The 20,276-nt window shown below is 32.7% G+C and overlaps 1 protein-coding gene across 6 annotated transcripts in view; it reads right to left on the bottom strand.

Moving 5' to 3' along the window:
- Ntan1 (N-terminal amidohydrolase 1) overlaps positions 1-20,276 on the bottom strand; it is a 91,934-nt gene that overhangs the window by 54,544 nt on the left and 17,114 nt on the right. Inside the window, exon 1 of one of the 6 annotated variants that reach the window (XM_067051719.1) lies at positions 14,888-14,956. The exons of the other annotated variants lie outside the window; for them this stretch is intronic. The gene's annotated coding sequence lies outside the window, so the exon portion shown is untranslated. Of the gene's footprint in view, positions 1-14,887; positions 14,957-20,276 lie in introns of those variants that run through there. 6 annotated transcript variants of the gene reach the window in all.

Raw genomic sequence — 20,276 nt, 5'->3', positions numbered from 1 at the left:
ATATATATATAAAATAATAAACTTAAAAGAAAAAGCACTCCACCATACATAAACTCATAAAAAAAAAACTCGTACACTCGGTCCACATAACCACTCCCTTCTAGCTTGACCTTTGATAACTACGAGGAAATCCGGCGGTTGCAACGTGCTATTGAGTCAAATTTTCAATATACATTTCCCAACGAATTTACCCCCCAGAGATACCTATCTACGGCCATGATCGCTGATGAGTCACACAAAATCGTATTAAGCAATCCTTATCTTGGAATTATTCCGATACGGACGATAATTATCTCGTTAGTTCTGATTACATTCCTTTTAAATTATTATATATCGTTATTCAATTTCCTATTTTATATCCAGAAGCTTTATCGAACATTTAATAGCCATTCATAGATATGATTTTATCTCTTCGATACTTTATCAGCTTTAATGTAAAAAAAAAAAATAAAAAAAATAAATACGATAATATGTATTAAAAATTAAGACGGAAAGTTATTAAATCAATATTTCCCAGAATAATATTACAATAACAAACTTTTTCTTGGGACGGAATAACATTTATTGTACAACATATATATTAACAAATCAATCAATATATATATAAGGTGTATACAATAAGGGAAAGTATTCTTCTTCTTTCTCATACTCCTTAAGTGCCTTTCAGCGTGGGGAGCCTCTAACCATTCGATCCACACATCTCGGTCCATGGCAAGCATCTTCATCTGAGGCAGAGTTTTTCCTCTTTCCAGACCTAGTCGTTGGATATGTTCCATATAGGTCCTTCTAGGTCTGCCTCGGTCTTCTACGAGTCGGCCTCGACTCCATACAATACATTTTCTTGGCACTCTGTCTTCCCCCATTCTACAAACGTGTTCATACGATCGGAGCTGGCAATGTTCAATCACTGATTTCACTAAGAGGATTTCAAGTTCTCTTATTCTTTCATTTCTTATATAAGGAGAAGTATTGCGAGAGTGAAAATTTTGTGGAGTTGTAAATACAAAAAAAAAGTTTTCGACGGAAACAAACGTTTTTAGAACGACATAGTGCAAATAACCAACTCCAGCAAAATGGTCTGTGTCTATGTCGTTATTCTAAGCCTAGGTGAAAAACGGAAAGTCATAAGAAACTGAAAATCCACATTTAAGGCGGTATATGCCTGGGATGTGATTTTTTTTTTTTTAAGAAACCGAATGACTGGAAAAAAATGATAAATTTCGACAAATATGAATGACAAATTTTTAACATTAATAAAATATAATTTATATATTGTTTATAAAATATTTATTGATTTATACATTGCAGATCACTTAGAGTATACAACTCCCAGTTTTAGTTTTCTAGATATTTTAAACCAAATGCAAATCTAAGCTCTGGGGTACCTCCAGTCGCAAATGCCGTAGAGAGGAAGTTGTGCTGACTAGGCTGAGAATAGGTCACACGAGGCTCACCCACTCCTATCTTATTTCAAAAGAAACGCCTTCGAACTGCCAGTATTGCAATAACAATTAACCAATAAGCCATGTTTTCCAACGATGCTCATATTTTACACCACACCTCAATAGCTTGGGACTAAGCCAAGATATCTCAAAAACCATTGGAGACGATGATAAGGCAATAGAATTGGTGTTTCAGTTTTGAAATCACAAAATTTACTGACAACAATATAACTTGATCGGAAGGAAAAAAAAACAACTAAAAAATAAAATAAATAAATAAAATAATCAAATTAAAAAATAAATAAAATTTAACGAATATTAGCAAAATTAAATAAAATATAAATGGCGTTGATGACCAATGAAGTTTGGCGCCACTAAACAACCAAACAAACCAAATGCAAATTTTGAATTATATTTCACAACAAAGAGATAAAGTTACAAAAATGTTTTTATATTGTAACCAGCAGGAAAATTTTAATATTCTAAAAGGAAAACAGAAGCTCAAAAGAGCTCACACAATGGGCCCCACACGGGATTGATGAGCTACTGTTATATCCTACTCTCCTATTATAATATAAAAACTTTCCAGCTAAAATTGGCCAACGTTGCCCCGCCCCACCCCTTTCGTTTCATCTCGCGTCACGAAATCAATTTGCGTATAATTGTTTTTTATCTTGAGTAATAGAGCGTTAGTAAAGAAGTTTCACTTCATTTCAGTAGTTTGATTTTTTAGTGGGAATTATTTTTTATTCTTTAGTTGTATATTTCATATTAACGTAAAGCTTCGACCTATCATATTGGCTATTTTCCTCCATTACTCCATTGAGGACCTATACTGCCTAACCATGGTGGGGGTCAAGTTTTTTTATTTTGTGGGACCGCCAATTAATGAAAAAATCAACGCCCCAGGCCGGATTCGAATCGGCTGCCGCCCGCAGGTCTCAATTGATAGACATGCGCCTACCGCCCTGACCTGAGCTACGGACGGCCCTTCAACATGTTATATATTATATTTTCAAAACTATTACTTCAGAAATTACTTGTAATAGTTTATTTAAAATTCTGGCTGTTTCAAAGTTGTTTATTTACTGAGGTCAATTTTATCAGTCCTTTATATCTAAAATGTATAAAGAAAAAATTGACATTTTCCAGTAGTCATTTTTTATTTTTATTTTTTATGAATACTTAAAATAAGATAATTTACAATTTAATTTTAATTTAGTTTAAAAAATAATAAATTTTGCCCAGATATAAATAAAAAACTTTTAACAGTTATACAAAAATTGTTCTAAAAATATCGATTTATAAATTGTAGATATATAAGCCGAGAGAAAATAAAAATATAAAACCAGTCAATACATAGTAAAATAGGTTTCATTATGTCGACTAGATTGGAAATAAAAATGTTTGGGAATGGCCAATAAAATAGGCCGAAACGTTAAAATGTTAAGTACATACATAGTAAAAATTAGGCTGGGTGGACTACGAAGGCTCCCGTACAGATAATAATAATAATACATAATTAACTGCCACAGCTGGATTTAAACTCGGATCCTTGCAGTTAGTAGCACGACTAAGCCACCCTGCTCCCTAAATATAAATATATATATATATATAATATAATAATAATAATAATAATAATAAATCTGGATCACTACAATCCAGGAAGGGTCAGGGGGCAGTACTTTGGAAGGAAATGTTAATAGTACAAGAATTTGGTCAGAATAACGCTTGATAGTCATATTTTTCCTCTATCTGGAGAACAGTAAAAGGTTCGCTACAGTTATAGAATAAATCATTATCTGCCACACCCGTATTCGAACCCGCGTTTATATTTTTTATATATAAAGAAACTGAGGTGCGTTTTTGTTACATTAAATAATAATATATTAAAAAAGATGGAGCTTAATGTGGTTCATAAATTTGTTAACTATTTCTTTTTTTATTTCTTTTTTTTTTTTATTGATATTTAAAGACAACAAAATAAATGTTCGATATTGGTGTCCACTTTGAGCTATGGATCACTGCCGATTCTCCTTCAACAGCTTGCACTGCGGATGTAGCGGTCCTCGCCGAAGAATATCCCCCACAGCGAGCGGTACCGGTCAGCCCAGGTCTACGCTACAAGTTAGAGAACAGTTAGACCAGCTCGTGGCCCTCGACTGTGAGGGGAGCATCGACCTCGCGTGCGTTACCGCCCGTTCGCATATCATTACCTCCTAGCTAGGTCGTAGTCTGTCTATGTAGAAGGAGACTTGGAGTAGCTTGCAAGGGTTTGTTCAAATGTTCCAAATACGGTACTATGTTCTTTAGGCCTAAAAAATTGGTTTCTGAATTTCGGAGTCAACAAGACTAATGAATTTTGGTACCTTTTTTGAACAAACGGGTATACTAAAATCAGTCTCGAAAACCGTTTTACCACTTGATTACTATCCTCAAGTGTAAGTAGTTGAACTAAGTATACGAATCAAGACATAATGAATCAAGATTTAATTATAATAAATTTTAACACCTATTAGATAACCTTCAATATTAGTAAGAAAAGTTATAAGTTAGCTCACGAAAGTACCGCTAAGAGACGCTTGAAAAAGCAAGGAAAACAGAAGAAAAGTCATTAGAACCTTAGAGAATAGAAATAAGTAGAAAAAAAAATAAGTAGAAAAAAAAAATGGTTAAAGAAGATATAAAGAAAGAAGGAGAAGAAACTAGAAAAAAAATTAAACAAAAAATAAAAGGGGAAGTTGCGAGACATGTAAACTTTTATGCAACAATTAATAAGAATAAATTAATTATTACATTATTTAATTTATTTACTAAATTAATTTATTTTATAATAATTAAATATATCCTTCCTTAGAAGAAATGATTGAATTCCTAGATTAGCACACTCGACCATACAATGCCATGGAGTTGTTGAACCATTGATGTGGCATCGGAAAGGACGGAATATAGCGCAAAAAATACCTTAGGCTTCGTAAAGATCTTTAATAAAGCGTGGCATGATGGTTTACTAATCAAACTTAAATCAATATAATCATTTAATTATACGATCTTAATTTAAGGCTGGATTTTCTCCACGTTTATCAGGATGGAAAACATTTTTATATTATCAAATCGGTGCGGAGGTGCCGCAGGGCAGCATTTTAGGTTCAATTCTGTACTCCGTAAACACTTTCTACGTTCCACCAGCAACACACACACTAGTCGCACCTTATGCAAAAGACTCTGTAATATTTTGTCGAATGTCAATTTGACCCCATAATCTTACTGTAACTTCTACACCACCAAGAAATCAATGCGCAAGGACATAAACGTAAAAAAAAAAAATACCATTTTATGACTCGATAAAAAAAATATGGCCCTGATGCGGTCAAAAGAACTCAAATATTAATGTAGCAATTTATAATGAATCGTTTCTGCGGCTCACTCAATGGAGGTAAGCACAATAAATAGAAGAATCACGGAATCTTGTGCTTACCTCCACTCAATAAGCCCTGCAAAGTGGGACGAAACGTTGGCACATTATAAATAGTTTTATTGCTGCTTAAGTTCTTTCCATCGCACCACGATCAAACTCCTGTTATATGCTACACATGGTCAATCAATTTTATGTCTCACTATTGCAGGAAAACCAAAACTACTGGTATTAACATTACTGACTGCCATGAAAAGAAGACTGATACATCTCTGGAATAGAGATATGCAACATTAAACTTAAGCCAGGAACGCCTTTGTCGAGGTGGCTGTGTATACCTAACCTAGAACCAATTATAGAGGAGAAGTATTCTATATCAGAAGGCCTCGAGAATACATGGCCATGGGTTAGGAGTGTCTAGGAGATGAATTGAAAGGATGAGCTTTACAAGGTACTCACTATAAATCCTTGTAGGATGGAAACTTCCCTCCGTAAGGTATTCACTTACGTCTGTGAAAGGGATGGCAAGTCCTACAGGTACTCCCTGTAAGTCTTTGCAGAAAGGAAACTCCACTCAGTAAAGTAGTCGTTTACGGTGATGAAGGGGATTGGCGGTCGTACAGGTATTTGCTGTAGGTTCTGGCGAAAGAACAGAGGATAAAGGACGTAGGAAAGATCCACAGAAGGCGGAGTACTGATCCACTATGAATATTACTACTCACTGCCTTCGAAAGAGGAGAATCTCTGTAGAGGATAATTAAACTTTAAACAAAAAGTTACACAAAAACGGGAGACTTTATAATGCTCAGATATATTTATTATCGTTTTGAACCAGTTCTTTGAGAACATCTTCAAGAAATGAGACTTAAAAATACTTTATAGGTTATTATTAATATTATTTTAAAGTGATCTGCTTATTATTAACAGTAGAGATTCAATAAGAGGAGAAGATGGTCGAGAGAGCGGTCAGAGGAATAGTAATGGACACAAATAAGTAAAACTTATATCTTATTTGTGCCGAAGTTTCGGCCCAAATTTCAGTCCTTCATCAGAACTAAAAATAAAACAAGTGATATCAACCATCATTGAATGAAAAATAATAATATAATAATGTAAGGTAAATAAATTCTTATAGTACTAATATTATATTTTAACCTTTTGTATTATTATTTATTATAATCTTGAATTCTAGATCTAGTGTTTTTAATATTATTTTTTCATTCTATTATGGTTATTATATCGTTTTTCTTTAGCATTGTAGAAAGTCTAAAATAAAAGACCGTAACGTTTGCACAAATAAATAAAGCAAGTTTCACTTGTGTTCGTTACTAGTTCACCGAACGCAACTATATGTGCACCTAGATCTTTTGATGTCTAGAGGGTTATTAACCTTAATAACAGGAAATCGTAATCTATATTGTCATTCTATTTAATTATATTTATGTAGCTATTGTGTGTTGTAATATGTTTCCCATATTCTTTTATTCAGAAACAAAGTGGAATAAATAATTAAATATTATGTTTTGTATTTTCCAATTATTATTAAAAGAACAATCAAAGTTAAAACGTTTCCTATCAAGTAATTTTTTTTTTTTATATGATAGGAATTCAGCTACTCGGATAGATGGCATTTGATCATCATGAGTACATCTATATATGATCTAGATTTAGTTTTTTAAAAATAATTATACTAAAAATTTACAAAGTTATAAACTGAAAAAAAAATTAGTAGTCATTTAAAAGATAGAGAGAGGAGACCTCGGGCGGGGGAGCGACCCAGTTGTAAAGGTTAAACAGCGGGTCGTGGTACTAATTGGAACCTAGGTGGTACCTAGTCGGTCCTCGCCCCAGTCGGTAAAATCTAATGCAAATATCGATACTATCGATACTGAAATGAAAATATAAAATTGTATCGATGGTAAAATAACAATTACAAACCTAATACATAATATAAATTGTGAAAAGGAATTCATGATCAAATTAGTCTTATTTAATAAATAAATAAGATTTGTTTTATTTATTTAATGTGATTTATAATTGTACAAATAATAAATACAATAAGTAAATATGTTGTATGTTTCATTTACACTTGAAAATCTTGGGAGGGAACCACCCATTGATGGTACTGCAAGAATTAATTTAAATTAGAAGGTCCCGTGGCCATCTTCTTTTCAGACACCTCGAAGGATTATCAGGGATTGTTAAGGATGAGAGATTAAGAATTAATGGGTAAGGTGTTTGGAATGAAAAGACGCATATCTGTTTAGGGTCAAATCTGCAACGAATGGCATGTTAAGGGATGAGTTTATTTGTAACGTAATAAGGAGCATCACGGATTTTACGTAGGATTTTGGATTGTAAGGATTGGATGCCATACGTCCAAACTGGTCTGAATATCATAGTATATAATAATTTTTTGTAGTGTATGAAAAGTTTAGAGCGTTTGTAAAGTAAGTGTTGTAGCAATCGAAATTTACGAGCAGTTTCAGTCTTGTTTGTGGATTCCAAGTAAGTCTCTTGTCAAGATGGAGTCCTAAGTATCGAATCTGTTCAACAGGCGTTAGTGAAGTGGTCATACAATTCAAATTTGAATTGATAAAAATGAATAACAGTTTTAAAGGGACGGATAGACGTTCAAAATGATCTGCTGATGGATTACCAAAAACATTTTGAAATCCAACAGTGACGTAGCGTAGTGGGGACGCACAGTAGTGGAAAACTACCGTTTTTGTGCAAAAACCTCAAAATTGATTAAATCTTCTATAATTCCCATAAATTCCTATGTTCCTATGGAGTACTGAATCCAATGAAATAGTCATCAACTAAATAGCATTTATAGTTTTCTATTCCTAGCGTGTGTTTTTTAAAAAAAATTTTCAGGTGTAAAATTATAACTTTTAATTTTCCATCATTAAAATAAAATATTTTCTTCTAAAAAACCTAATGGAATATCATTGGAAACAGGATGAAAATCAAAGAAGAGATTTCCATTGAAATCAACTAATTTTATTCAAAAATGAGATGTATAAAAATACAAATTAGATAGAGTAATTGCTATTATAATAGGGCAAATATGTCCTTTCGGTTTTTGTATCCATGTTTTGTTTATAATACGTCACATTTTTCTGACGCAATTAATACCAACACAGGATTGTTTATCCTATTTGTAATATGTAAACAGTTATGTCTCTTGACACTTGTTAAGATCAGGTCAGTATTGTGTTTGTGAGAAAATGGACGGAAATATCGTGCTTTATTAAATCAAAAAAGGAAAGCGAGCTGCGGCACAACAAAAATACGCGGAGTCTATGGGGATAATGCTTTAACAGAGCACACGTACCAAAATTGGTTTGCTAAGTTTCGAGCAGGGAATTTTGAAATAAACAAAGAAACGTCAAGAAAACGATCCATTTCTTAAAAGACTTGTGACAGGGAATGAAAAGTGGATTGACTACGATAATGTGGTGCGAAAAATATCTTGGAGACCCAGCAACGAACCACCTGGAACCACATCTAAAGCGGTATTGCACCCAAAGAAGATAATGCTTTCTGTATGATGGGATTTTAAGGGTGTGATTTTGTATGAGCTAATACCACAAGGTGTATCGATCGATTCGACCCTATACTGCTGACAATTAACAAAATTGTATGAATCGATTCGAAGACAACGTCCAGAACTGGCAAATCGAAAGAGTGTCGTCTTCCATCATGAAAACGCTAAGTCCCACACTTCGTTAGTCACCGGCAATAAATTGATAGCTCTTGGACATAATCTTTTGCTCCACTCTCCTAGGACAAAAGCCGGGAAGAAAAAAAAGGCAGTTACCTCACCCCAATTTTAGATTACTTTAATGAAAATTATGTATAATTACTAGTCAAAACTGATGAGTCTGCCAAGTATAGGTAGGGGGAATAAAAAATAACGGCTGATTCAAAACCTTAAAAAAATAATAATTTTTCATTCGGAACTCTATACCTTAAAAACTACCAACAAAACTAGAAAATGTAAAAGAACATAATTTAAAGAAGAGTAAATTTGCTAAAATATTAGCCTTAATAGAGCTATTTACGTCCAATAGTTCTGGAGATATAGCCTTTTAAAATGCAACATTTCATAAAAGTGTACTGAAGTATCAGTAGTTAGTTAATTTAGTTTGAGAAATCTATATCTCAGGAACTATGTGACGTACAAATGTCAATTAGCAATCAAATTAAAGCTAGTTTAATGAACTATAAAGTAGTTTATGGCCCCTACCTTCGTAGAAATAGTAGCTTTCATGATATTTCCTAAAATAAATTGATTTATAGTTGTTTGGACAAGTTTGATTAATAAAAAACTTTATTTCAGAAACCATTGGACCTACAAATGTCTGCCAGTACTCAAATTAAAGCTAGTTAAATTTACTTTAAAATTTTTAATAATTTTTATCTTTGTAGCAGTAGTAGTTTTTATGATATTTAACAAAATAAACTCACAAAATGTAAATTTATAGTTGTTGGGACAAAATCTTTGTTTTATGAAAGTAATCTAAAATTGGGGTGAAATAACTGCCTTTTATTTCCTCTTGGGCTCTTGTAATACTCCTATTCACTGGACCTTACTCGTAGTAACTACCACTTATTCCGGTCTCAAAAAAATTGCTTAAGTGGAAAACGGTTTGAAACGAACAGTGTCAGATGACTTTTTCGCTAATAAACCACAGACATCCTATGAACATGGGATTATTCAGCTGTTGGAGAGATGGGGTAAGATAATCGAAAATATTGGGCATTACAATTTTAATTAATTGTAATATTAATAATAATTAATTGTAAATTAACATAAATATTATGTACAAAATATACTTAGTTTTCTTTCACCAAAAAAAAAACGGAAGGACTTATTTTCCAACCCTATACATCGGTTATTATTTTAATACTATTACCATTTACTGAAGAACAACGTTTTTTCCTATAAATAAAATGTTAATCTGATTTATTGTAGTTAATTTGATAATTGTTCTCACCTAATTTTGATTAAACCTTCCAAGAAGGCCCCTGACTTATATCATAAATATCAATACGTTGCAATGGATGAATTAAAATAAAATAAAAAAGTGATTACGGAAGAGTTATTCATTACACCTCCTTGGAGAAAATAATAGCGATTAAATAGGAAAAGTGAATTTTAAAATATAATTTTCATATAGCACTCAGGATTTAAATTAATATTTCAATTGACTGATAACAATTAACCGTTTAAAGTAAGGTCAAACTATCGATTGTTAATAAAAATCGACTAAGGCAATACCCATTCCTTCCATAAAGGACAATATCCTGAGGAGCACCGTTAGCTACAGATAGCCATCACCCGCTCAATTAACTTCAGCTGTTCCTCGACTTCACCTGCTCTCCTCTTCCACCGCAGCTAAGGGGCCCCGTAAATTGGGATAAGGAAAGGGCCCTGGGTGTGCCCCTCGCTGGGGCCATATCCCGACCGAGGAATCGATAGAAATTCTAATCTCTGTCATAATTCACGGTCATGAATATGCTAAGAACCCGTTCTTGCCTCCCAGGCGCTAGCTTTCTATTGCCATTAGCATCCTATGTGGCTTTCCCAATGGAAATGGCATAACCCTTAAATTCTTCTTTAAAATTAATTTATACATATTATAATTAATAAAACAGTTTTAACAATAAATCTCTGCAAAAATGTATTCTAAGGATCCAGCAATAACATTTTTTTTCGAAAACAGATATTGCACAGCAAAAGTACCTCAAAATCCATTTTTTCTTTTTTGAAAAAATTAATGAGGGGTCACCTATTTGCTTTTAAGGCGAGAGTGATAGAAAGTTTACAGATTTACAAATAAAAAAAAATTGAGATGAGTAAACATTATCAACCAGCATCTACAAACTAAATGATAAAAATTGTAATATGTAGGTTTCTGACCGCACAATTAACAAAAGAATTTGATGAATGAATGAAAAAATAATTTTATTCTGCGACAAAATTCCACTAAGAATAAATACATTGTTCAAAAAGTTAATTGTCTGGCAGAAATTTAAAAAGTTTCAGTATTCATGTTGATATAACATAAAAACTTTAAATAAAAAGTTAAATTATAATTTATAATAGTAATTAATAATGACTGTGTACATAGCTCACAAAGATGCGGAGATTTGGTTAAGTATTAGGTGAAGATACAGATACTTTTTAAAGAAAAGGATGGATGAGGATTGACGAATTGAGATAGGATGAGAATTCCAGAAGGAGGTCCCACGTATGAAGAAGGATTTGCTAAAGGAGGCAGTTCTATAGGAGGGCACATATAAATCGATGGATTGGGATCTAGTGTTTAACGGATGGATGATCGTGGATTGAGGAGATTAAGGATATAGGTAGGTTTTTTAATTTTAAAAACTTGAAGGACCAAGGAGGTATTGCCTTCGAGCCACTTCAACTCAGTTTACCAACGAGCCTAGGAAGCCCGAAGATAAATCTTACGCAGTAATTCATGAGTCTCTTCAGTCTCAATTCTAGTCCGGCAGATAGCACTTCTAGACCGGAATTTGAATTTATAGTATATCTATATAATTTTTTATAAATTATTATCGTCTACTGCCTTCCATGATTAACGTTTCGTTTCATTTCGCATATCATTTTTTGTTCCTGTTTATATTGTTCCGATACATACAATTAAAATAGTATATATCGGAAGTAATAACCAACCGACATACGTCCAAAGTCTATGTTTGTCTCTCTAGAAGACACACTCCCTCACTCATCCTCTACTGGCTTTTAATACCAATGACGCGGTTGGGAAAGAGCTAGGTTCGGAGTTCCCCAGGCTCAATGTAAATGTTGTGAATAGGAATAATTGTGTTTAAGATGTTATTTTACTTTATGCTTATTTTTTTTATCATTTTATTTATTATTATTATTTTGTTTTTCTATTTCTTATTCTGATATCATATAATTTATGTATTTGTAAATATTGTATGAATGAGTTTGAATGATCCTTATTAACATTTTCTATAAATTTAAATTATATTATTTCTATTTCTTGAGACAAGGTAATTATTTATTAAAGAAAGCAAAAATTTGTATCCAATTTTGTCTCAACACTTTATTTTTCAACAGTCCACCGTTTCGGCCATTCTAGCCATCCTCAAGGACATCTAAACATTTAACAGCTTATATTATATCTTCATTTTTATCACACTTATAACAACAACATTATTCACTAACAATATAACATACCTTCAATATAATTTCTTCCTCACATTATGAAGAAACAAAATAATAATAATAAATAAAATGATAAAAAAATAAGCATAAAGTAAAATAACATCTTAAACACAATCATTCCTATTCACAACATTTACATTGAGCCTAGGGAACTCCGAACCGAGCTCTTCCCCCACTTGTAGGAGAAAGACTGGTCTCTGGGAGATCTCTGAGCTTCTTTCCCAACCGCGTCAATGGTATTAAAAGCCAGTAGAGGATGAGTGAAAATTCCAATCATCTTCATAAAACAGTACAATCAATTATGACAGAAAAGTAGATAATTTATGAAAATAGAAAGGCAAAAATACAATGATAGTTCCTGAATAGTTCATCACCAATTAAATAAATTTAAACTTCGTAAATCGTTAAATGAGTGAAAAATATATTCTTGGTCTCGAACAGAAATTGAAAAAATATCAGATATTATATGGAGTAGATGGTCTCAATTTGACCAATAAGCTGCATATCGTTTGGATCGGGAAGTCATCAGTTTCACATTTAGTTCCTAACACTTAAGATCCCGGGGGCAATTAAACAACTTCTCCAGTATAATTTTAGGGAATGCATCCAACTGAATCCTGAAGGATGATGACAATGTTATTCTGAAAGGCTTTGGTGTTCTGTTTTAGATAATGAAATAGAGTTACCAATACCTTCACAAATAACTGTAGCGTACTTTATCAAACTGTAGTGATTAGGTTTATTTATTTGATGCACAAGCTTCAACAAAATATTTTGAGTGTGTGAAATGTTAATTAGCAGAATATAAAAGATAAGTTAAAAAGAGTTAACGGGAAAGTTTAGAAGTCTACACAACTCGATATAATTCAGGTTATAACATTGCAATTGGACTTGGAAACGTATCGAACCTCTAAAATGCTAATAGGATTGCATTAAGACTAATTTAATAGATTTGGATTTGGAGAGGCATCACTGGACAAAATTATGTAAAGAACGATTGGAGGTATCGGCATAACGCTTCGGGTTCGCTAAGCCTTCATCATTATTATTAATAAGTGGAAAAGAAGGTCGGAGAGTGCGGTCAGCAAGAAAATTATTTATTTGTGCCAACGTTTCGAACTGAGTTTCAGGTCTTCATCAGGGCTATAGAACAAAAAGAAATAAAAAAGAAATAATAAACTAACAACTTTGGAAATATACATAACTATGAATTGAAAATAAAAAATAATTCAATTTCATTTGTTAGTTTATTATTTCTTTTTAATTTTATGTTTATCTGAATAATAGTTGTAGTATCTTTTTGTTTTATAGCCCTGATGAAGACCTGAATCTCAGGTCGAAACGTCGGCACGAATAAATATTTTTTTGTTTATTTGTGTTCTGATGCTAATCGCACCAACCGACCATTTTCTCCACTTATTAATCTACGGTCAACTATGTGCACCTTATTATTATTAATATATAAATAATATAAGTATGGAACTCAAAAAAAATTTGGCATTAAAGTCCTGTTATAGGCTATTTCAATGGGATAACACCTAACCGAAATTAATTGTTCTTAGACACACTCATGCCGTTTTTCGAAGCTTGGTTATTTGAACTCACGAACCTCAAAACAAGTATTTTCGTCAAAAATTGGAATTCGAAATTTTTCACTTTCGCAATGCTTTCCCTTACTTAATACTCTCACATATAGGCAAACTAAATATTAGATAGGTTTCTCGGGGTGCACAAGTATAGTACGGCACTCTGTCATAAGAACAATACTTTCCGCATAGTCGCCATTGCAGTTTATAAACTATATATGATCCAAAATTTCACATGTATACAGCAGTAACTATAACGAAGAAGCTAATAGTGCGTCAGTACTCTGCTAGGAAATGTCATCAATAATTTATTTATTGATATTTACAACTGTATACACATATATACAACAAGTAAATTTGCTGTAGGTGACATAGTGACATGATAAAAACATGTGGAGAATCTACCCATTGATAGAACTCCAAAAACACTTCTAGAGGAGAAGATCTCGAGGCCATCTTCTTTTCAGACGCCTAGGAGGATTATTAGGTAATGAAGGAGAAGCCAGGTTAGAAACAAGTGGATTTGGGTGGTTGAGAAGTTTATTATGGAAGGAACGGTATCTGGTTCTGGCCAAATCGGCAACATATGGAATATTGAGGTCCTGATGGATGACTTGATTTGTGACAAAGTAAGGAGCATTAAGGATTTTGGACTGTAAGGATTGGATTCTGGAGGAATTTGATGGTTTAGTGGAGCCCCAAAGCTCAACTCCGTATGTCCAGATAGGCCTTATAATAGTCATGTAGATCAGTCTTTTGTAATGGATTGGCAATTTAGACCGTTTGTCTAGTAAATGTTGCAATAGTCGGAATCTACGAGCAGTTTCTTGTCTTTTTAGTCTTGTATGAGGATTCCATGTCAGTCGTTTGTCGAGATGTAGCCCTAAGTAACGGATTTGTTCGACAGGAATAAGTGGGGTATTATTAAAGGATATTGTAGGGGAAGAGGTCATGTGTTTACGTCGAAGGGTAAATGTGATTTGGTGGGATTTATTGGAATTTATTTTAATCCTCCAGTTTTGGGACCATTCTTCAAGGGCGTTGGTGTGGGATTGGAGGGGAGACCTTTTAGAAATTCATTTTCGATAGTCACGCGTGTTTCACTACTTTAACACGATATGAGCGGTTGTCAGGAACATTTCGTCAGCAAAAATATACATCAATTCAGACAGATACCTCTATTTTAATTTTCATTTAGATATAATATTTTTACCTGATACACAGAAGTAAATCCACTGATAGTTAAGGAGATCAGAACCATAAATTTAGGCTTTCGAAAATTCTCTACGCATTTCACTATGAATAATTTTATCACCTGGAGAAATTAAATTGAAATGATTTTTCTAATTAATCCAATAATAATAATATAATATAATATAAGTAAAAACCAATATGAAATAAACTCGTAGTTCTGTGAAAAGTAGACTGGTCGAAAAAAATCTATACAAAATAAAAATTCTTTTACGTGTTGTTTTCATGATATATTCATTGGTCGAATTTTATAATAATCAAGAATCTAGTTTCGACGTGATTGCGAAACTGAGTTTTGATGATACGAGGCCATTAACACCACCACAATCTTGGACAGGAGTTACAAACAAAAATCCTTACACATACTTTGTTTTTTCATGGATTCGAGAAACCTTTTGTGCCAAACCTGAAGAAAATCGAGCACCTTAGTTGAAATCGCGTAACAGACGAACAGAACAAATTAAATGCGGACGAATAGAAAGAAAAACTCCTACAAATACACTGTTTTTTTTTTGTTTTTTTCCTGAGGTCGAGGAACTCTTCTGCCAAATTTCAACATTGGACGATTGGCACAAATCCTGCCCTGACCGTAGGGATCAGTGTAGATTCATTTGCACGTGAAGAATATTGCCCTGACGATCTGCTGATAAAAGTTGGTCTCTTCTCTAATTTTGAATTTTTAGCAACTTCCAGTAGTTTTGATTAAAGCTCAAAAATCGCAATAAAATAAAACCTGGAAATTGTTTCGATGAACAAGATAAAAGTCGCTAAAATTAAACCATATGTTAAATAAAATTACCGCCTGAATTAAAAAATATTTATCCCATCACATAATTCTTTTACCGACCTCTATGAACATTTTTACCAAACTAGACTAGCTTGGCAAACAGGTAGGCAGACGGACAGACGAAATTCCCAACGGCAGATTTGAAACAAGATTTCGTATATGCACGGACAGTAGTGGTCCTTGGCCTGGAGAACATACACTGCTTTATCTACAACTGGAATAGCAGCTTAATAATTCCTTCTACAACAGGGGATTTTAAAAGGATTTTTACGAAGGACCTTCTAGGATAAAATCAAGTCAACTCGGAATAATAATTATTAAAAACGTGAATTTCAGAAACTATTAATAATTACTCCCTTTAAAGAAGTCCATAGCGCCATTTTCTTTTTTATTTAACCTGGATGATAATTGGAATTGTAACAAAGTACTGGGTTCATGGGTGGATAGGAATACTAATCGTACCGCGTTAAATCAAGCACATTTTACGTTCACATACATACATATGAAATATATAGTAAGGGGAATAAATATAAAATATTGTAGTAATGTTGAATTTATAGGAAAACCCATCTAAAGGTTCCCTTAGTCCAAATAACCACGTCTCACAAAATGTTCCGTGCTTGCCTGTGTAGGAAGTGTAGAAATGTATGGGCGGTATCTGCTTTTCCTGCTAAAATTTGATGTGTTTATTTTTCATTTTTTCCCTTTAGTTATTCATAAATTACTGTTTTATTTTTTATACAAACTTTTTTTTCTTGTTTTTGCTAACAATGGGAAATAGGTTAATTAAGATTAAAATTATAAAGACGGTCAGTGGAGCGGTAATATTAGTAGTTTAAATATAAAATAAACAATGATAAGAATGTTTTTTTATTTTATTTTTTTTTAATATCTTTATTGAAATTTACAACTGTATATTACATAATACATTTAGTAAATTTGATCATAGTTAAAATGTAGTGTTACATTCGTGGAGAGAAACTACCCATTGGTAGCACTCTAATGACAGTTTACATTCAAAGGTCTCATGGCCATCTTCTTTTCAAGTGCCTCGGAGGATTGCAAGGTTAGAAACCAGGGGGTTTGAGTGGTTAGAGAGTTTATAATGGAAGGAGTGATATCTGGTCCGGCCTAGATCGGTTACATAGGGAACATTAAGGTCTTTGTGTATGATTTTATTTGTGACAAAGTAGGGAGCATTGAGGATTTTACGAAGGATTTTGGGTTGTAAGGATTGGATAAGAGAGGAATTCGAAGGTTCATCGCGTCCCAAAGTACAACTCCAAATGTCCAAAATGGCCTTATTACAGTAATTTAGATCAGTTACTATGAGGTTAAAAATAAACAGGAGACTTAACAACACATTAAAATAGAAAATTAGATATGAGAAAATAAAATTTTATTATACCTTTATATTATTATGTCTTTTATTATTTTATATTATTACTATTATTTCTTGGTAGACAAGGTAGATGGTCGGGGTGCGGTCAAATAAAAACTCAATTACTAAAAAACTATTTATATTGAGCAAATATTTTAAAGCCCTGTCAGTCTACTTCAAAGAGGATTACACCTAACCGAAATTAAAGATCATTTTTACCGTACATTAATATAAGGTATTTAATCAAAATGGGAAAAATATGAAAAATCGGTTAAATAATGTATGTAGATTTTATAGAAAAAGTTGTTCTATATATATTTTATTTTATACCAGATCGGCCTGGTGGGCCTTACATGGTTGGTATGACCCTTATATTATATATACATTTTTTAACAGTTGATTATGGGGGAGGGGGGATAGTTTCGTACAAATGACACCCCTAACTATATACAATGTTATTAAAAGAAAAAAAAATAATACAATAAATAGATAAGAATAAATGCTTCTTAATAAAAGTAAAATTAATAACAAAAAATAATGATATTGGTACACTTAAATAAAACAAACAATTGCCCTCTAATAATAAAAAGAAACAAGTTAATTTGAAAAAGGGACGAGAGAAGAAAAGAGAAAAAAAAATAATGAGTAATAATAATAAGTAAAATAGAGGTAGTGTGACTATAAATTAATTTTATATTTAATAAAATTTATTACAGAACGTCCTGTAACAGTCTGGTTTTCAGTCTTCGGGTTGAGGCTGGGTTTCCCAGGTTGTAGGTCACTGCTCCTTTAACTGTCGGCAATTGGGAGTGGAACTTCATGAACCGTTTTTTTTATGTAATCCTCTATTGACTCCATCTGTAATTTGCGATGCAATTGGCTATTTCTTATGAACCAAGGAGCATTAACAGCGATTCTCAGGACTTTATTTTGAAAAGATTGTAGTTTTTTTCTTTTCGTGAAGGATTCAGCTCCCCAGACTTCACAGCCGTACATGAGCAGTGGCCTGAGGATTGTTTTAAATACAAGAACAGTTTGGAATTTCTGTTTAGGATAGGATATAGCATTGCTAACCTTGCATAGTTTTGAGTTAGTTTGATGTTGACATGATGGTGAATAAAAAGTTTTTGTAACAACATAACCGGATTCTGCCTTAAATATACATTTTCAGTTTCATACGAATTTTCGTTTTTGATCTAGGCTATTCAGAAATAGACAGACCATTTTTTGATACAATGTTTATTGTACTAAGGAGGCCACAAAACGTATTTCATTCGAAAACTCGAATTAGAAATTTCTCACGATCACAATACTTCCTCTATATTCCATATATAGGTAAGGAAAATTATTTAATAAAAATCATTTTTTCCTTGCCACATACAAGCCCGATCAATGACAAAAGGACCGTATGACTCAGCTCTGCCAAAGAGGTACAGAATAGAGCCGTTGGCTAATGATGACGACATAACAAACGATCTACTAACGACATGATCATTCCAATCAGATGTCGGGTCCTCCTTCGTAACTAATGATTCACCTTGGTTCCTAACGGCCAGAACGGTTACTTTTATGGTACCCTAACCGGGCGGAGCGGTTACTTTTATGGTACCCTAACCAGGCGGAGCGGTTACTTTCGTCAGACCCCCCCCCCACTATCTCCGCGCATCCGGCAAAGGCTTCTTATGAAGCGAACTAGAAAAAAAAAAAAAAAATTAAAAGTCAATACCAAAATGTCAAGTAAGCCGAAGGAAAAGGTCACTCAGTGTTATTATTTTGGACCCCCTGGGCAACATACATTATAGTACAAGAGCCCAAGGGGAGAAAAAAGGCAGTTATCTCACCTCAATTTTTGATTACTTTAATGAAAAATATATATAGTTACTAGTCAAAATTGATGAGTCTGCCAAGTATAGGTAGGGGAATTAAAAATTGCGGCTGTTTCAAATCGATAAAAAAAAACTAATTTTTCATTCGGAGCTATATCTCAAAAAGTAGGAACGACACAAGAAAACCTAAGAGAACGCTATTTAAGGGAGAGCAAATTTGCCCTAAAGAGCCCTAATAGAGTTATTTACGTTAAATAGTTTTCGAGATATAGCTTTTTAAAAAGCAACGTTTCATAAAAATATTGTATGGGATGTACTGAAAGATCAGTAGTTAGTGTAAATGTATATCTCAAAAATCATTTGACGTATAGATGTCTACTCAATGACTCAAATTAAAGCTAGTTTAATGAGCTATAAAGTAGTAATTTAAATTTAGTATAATAGTAATTTATAGTAAGTTAAATTTCCTTTATTTTGAGTGTTGACAGACATATATGTGTCTAATGGATCTAGAGATATATTTTTCAAAAACTCAACATTTTATACGAACAACTAGAAATTAACATTTTGTGAGTTTATTTTGTCAAATATCATAAAAACTACATCTCCTATAAAGATAAACATAATTAACTATTTTGTAGTGAATTTAACTAGCTTTAATTTGAGCGCTGGTAAACATCTGTACGTCCAATGGTTTCTGAAATGAAGTTTTTCATAAATCAAACTTATTGTCCGAATAACTATGAATCAATTTATTTTAGCAAATATCATGAAAACTACTATTCCTACGAATGTAAAGGTCAAAAAACTTATTTATACTCCATTAAACTAGCTTTAATTTGAGTGCTAATAGACATCTGTACCTCTCATAGTTCCTGAGATATAGATTTCTCAAAATAAATTAACTAACTAATAATCTTTCAGAGGATTTTTAAGAAATTTTGCTTATTAAAAAGCTATATCTCGAGAACTATTTAACGTACATAACCCTATTAGGGCTCGTATTTTAGAAAATTTGCTCTTCTTTAAATAATGTTTTCTTACGTTTTCTTTTGTCGTTCCTACTTGTTGAGATATAGAGCTCCGAATGAAAAATTAGTTTTTTTTATCGCTTTGAAACAGCCGCCATTTTTTATTGCCCCTACTTATACTCGACAGACTCATCAATTTTGACTATTAATTATACCTAGTTTTCATTAAGGTAATCAAAAATTGGGGTGAGATAACTGCCTTTTTTTTTCTACCCGGCTCTTGTACTAATATCATCTACCAGGTCATTCAAAAAGTCCTGTCGTTTTTTTGGGGGAAATTATAAATAAATAAATATTTTCAAATAATCACCTTTATTCATCAAAAT

Source organism: Halyomorpha halys, unplaced genomic scaffold (assembly GCF_000696795.3).
Source record: "Halyomorpha halys isolate HHAL.00 unplaced genomic scaffold, Hhal_1.1 Scaffold143.1, whole genome shotgun sequence".
Lineage (NCBI taxonomy): Eukaryota > Metazoa > Arthropoda > Insecta > Hemiptera > Pentatomidae > Halyomorpha > Halyomorpha halys.
Note: the sequence above shows the minus strand (reverse complement) of the source record. Positions and strands in the feature narration are given on the sequence as shown.